The sequence below is a fragment of the Anolis carolinensis genome, chromosome 5 (genome assembly GCF_035594765.1).
Source record: "Anolis carolinensis isolate JA03-04 chromosome 5, rAnoCar3.1.pri, whole genome shotgun sequence".
NCBI lineage: Eukaryota > Metazoa > Chordata > Lepidosauria > Squamata > Dactyloidae > Anolis > Anolis carolinensis.
Genome location: NC_085845.1, coordinates 198,357,503 through 198,361,092, shown reverse-complemented (window position 1 = coordinate 198,361,092; position 3,590 = coordinate 198,357,503). Strand labels below are relative to the sequence as shown.

At 45.0% G+C, this 3,590-nt stretch overlaps 1 pseudogene; it reads right to left on the bottom strand.

Moving 5' to 3' along the window:
* Positions 1-1,640: 1,640 nt before the first annotated feature.
* LOC134299572 (homeobox protein TGIF2-like) lies at positions 1,641-2,860 on the bottom strand (annotated as a pseudogene).
* Between the last annotated feature and the right edge of the window lie 730 nt (positions 2,861-3,590).

Sequence of the window (3,590 nt, the reverse complement as noted above, 5' to 3'; positions counted from 1 at the left end):
AGAATGTTGCCCAGGAATGCCCGGATGTTTAATGTGTTACCATCCAGTGGAAGGCTTCTCTCATGTCCCCGCATGGGAAGCTAGAGCTGACAGATGGGAGCTCACCCTGCTCCCTGGATTCAAACTGCCAACCTTTCGGTCAGCAGTCCTGTTGGCACAAGGATTTAATCCATCTTACCACTGGGGGCCTTTAAATGACCATAAAGCTCTTTTTAGCCCCAGATGAAATGAGTTGGCAAAGTATTAGTTTTGACCATCATAGACCTACATGGTTTGGTTCCAGGCTACAGACAGGATCATCTTCGGCCATATAATCTATCCCAAACACTGAGGTCCTCTGGGAACCAGTTACTCCAACCAGCCAGACCCAACTGGCGACCATCACCCAGAGGACCTTTGCATTGGCCACGCCATGGCTGTGGAATGACCTTCCAGAAGTGTTCTGACAGCTAAATGAGATCTTTTGGCATGGCACTCAATGTGCCCATCACCACCGGGACCACCTGTACTGGTTTCTGCCAGAGTCTTTGAAATTCAATCTTGAGGTCCTGATAGCGGCTGAGTTTTTCCTGTTGTTTTTCGTCAATGCGACTGTCACCTGGGATGGCGACATCAATGATCCAAACCTTTTTCTTTTCCACAACTGTGATGTCTGGTGTGTTGTGTTCCAGAACTTTTTCAGTCTGGATTCGGAAGTCCCACAGTATTTTTGCGTGCTCATTTTCCAATACTTTTGCAGGTTTGTGATCCCACCAGTCCTTTGCTGTCGGGAGGTGGTACCTGAGGCATAAGTTCCAATGAATCATTTGGACCACATAGTTGTGCCTCTATTTGTAGTCTGTCTGTGCAATTTTCTTACAGCAGCTGAGGATATGATCCATGGTTTCGTCGGTTTCCTTGCACAGTTATTATTATTATTATTATTAACATTGGCTGGAATCCTGTTGGCAACTTATGCACACCTATGTTTTCCTCCCTTTCCCTTTCAGATGGACCCATACCCCCTGCAAAGTAGAGAATGGAAATTGGGCAAAAGCAACATCTATGCTTTGTGAGTTTTCTGATACCATCTCCTCTTCCTTCTCCTCCCATCACCCCTCATCTCAAGAATACTTTGTCATTCTGCTTTTCACACCCGGCAGTCAGAGCCAGAAGAGGTGAGACTGGTCGCTATAGTAACTCCTTTCAAGCCTTCTGCTAATTCTCTTCCTTTGCTTTCAGAGAAAGGTTCTGTCTTAATTTTCTCTCCCTCTTGTTCTTCCCCAGGGCTTCTGCCGAGGTTCGCTCCTTGTGTTTCCAAGCATAACAAAAAACTTCACATCTCCCCTGAGCTGAGACCAAGGGATAAGCCTTGTATGGCAGTAGATAGTAACTTCCACAGCAGTGCAATGGTGCATCTGTATGGGCTTTGAGTCTGAACTTACAAGGAGCTGAAATAGGTCAAAAATAGGTTGAGCATCTTGATTATAATTTTTTTAAGATCAGACTAAAACCCAGAGTAGATTTCTTACTCTGCTGCCAAAAGGGAAATGCATCTACAATCTATACTGTGTGATGGCAGCCTTTACTTGGCTTCCAGTCCAAACTTCAAAGAAGCTGAATTTATTTAGGATTCAGTATCTTGGGTAGCTCCTTTAAATTTCAGACTAATATAATCATCAGTCATCATCATCATCATCATCATCATCTGCTTTATTTACATTCCATTCTATCTCCCCAAAGGGACTCAGAGCGGAGTACAGGCACATATATGGCAAACATTCAATGCTGTTATAGAATTCACAAAGACAGACAGTACATAACAGAGGCAAGGCTTCCCTCTTTTCATCTCTGGCATCCAACTATGCTCAACTCAGCCATGGGTAGGTGTTGTTGTTTCATTTTCCATGCCAAAGAGCCTGTCATCCAGAGACACCTTCCTGGTCAGATTTTGCCAGCATGTTTTTCAGGGCACCTTTTACCTCCCTACCAAAGTAGTTCTTATTTCAATTGCACAAATCCTGGAATGCAAGAAGGAAAATGAAAGCCTCCAAGAGGAAACACAAGGCTCCAAGAAGAAACAAAGCTAATCGGCTTTTCCAGAAAGAGCAAGAGTGGAACCTTCTCTTTGCAATGACGAAGGTAGTTGCCCATTCAGCCTCTGTGAGTCAAGCTCCGTAGCCCTTTGCAGCAACTGAAAGCTACTGAAGTCCTCTCCAAAGAGCTCAGGCGGTGTTGGAGGTGGTGTGTTAAAGAGCTCACTTGTGGAACTGGCAGCACCTGCCCTGGTCAGAAGAGCCAAAATGTTGCCTGTTGCACTCAGAAGAGAGTGTTTGGGCTGAGATTCCAACTCAACCTGATGGAAGGTGGGCCGATGTTCCTGCTTACTTGCAATTGAGTTCAAGTTACCTGTCACAGGGCGCCCAGCATGGCAGATCATTGGAGGACACATTGACATGAAGAGCACCATCAAGAGTCCAGACACTGTAGCAGCTCTGAGGGTTAGCTTTATGTCACCAGCTTCAGTGCCTCAGGTTGAGATAGTGAACTGCTTTGGGTCCTTGCCACCCTTAAGCAGTGTATCAGGTAGAAGCCTGTGCCTGGTATTGATGAACCAATGACATATTTGGAGAACAGACAGCCTGTCCAGAAAGACTGAGCTTTTCTTGCTCAAAGGGATACCACTCTTGGAGAATCTTCACTGACACCTTTGGGAGATTTCCCCTTTGTTTCCTTTGCCAGATTGCAATGGATCCTGAGATATATTCCCATCGTCTTCTCCAAAGTCACAATCTGACATGGTGAAGCTGCTGCCAGACTTGTCCTGGTTCAAGATTTTCCTTATGTGCTTCATCCTTTGCCTCCCACAGGCGCCCCCCATAGCTGAGTCAGCTGAGCTGCTAAACTTGCTGACTGGAAGGTTGGTGGTTTGAACCCACGAAATGGGGTGAGCTCCCATTGTTAGCCCTAGCTTCTGGCAACCTAGCAGTTTGAAAACATGCTAATGTGAGTAAATCAATAGGTACCACCTTGGCGGGTAGGTAAATGGCTCTCCATGCAGTCATGCCAACCACATGACCTAGGAGGTGTCTACAGACAACACAGGCTCTTTGGCTTAGAAATGGAGATGACCACCATTCCTCAGAGCCAGAGATGAGCACCACCCCGCAGAGCAGAAAGGGAAGCCTTTTCTTTTAAAAACATTATTTTGAAAGAAGAGGGGGTACCTATTTATCTACACATGTTGTTTTCAAACTGCTAGGTAAGCAGAAGCTGGGCAGATGACGGGAGCTCACCCCAACCTGGGTTTGAACTAACAGTTAACATTACAATCTTCCATAACTAGCGGTTTAACCTGCTGTGTTAACTGACTAAAGGCTAACTGGGAAAAAGCAATATCTAGCATAAACTTTTCTGGACTATAATCCATAAAAGCTTAAACTGGGAGTTTCTGTTTCCCAGTTTGTGTTGAGTGCTGGTTCCTTTACATGTTAATAGGGCAAAACAGACTGATGAGGTTATTTATTTGAATATTCAGCCATGTTCATTTTGTTTGTTTTCACTGAATTTGTTAGATTCTCTTGCACTTGGTGGATTCAGGCATTTCCTCT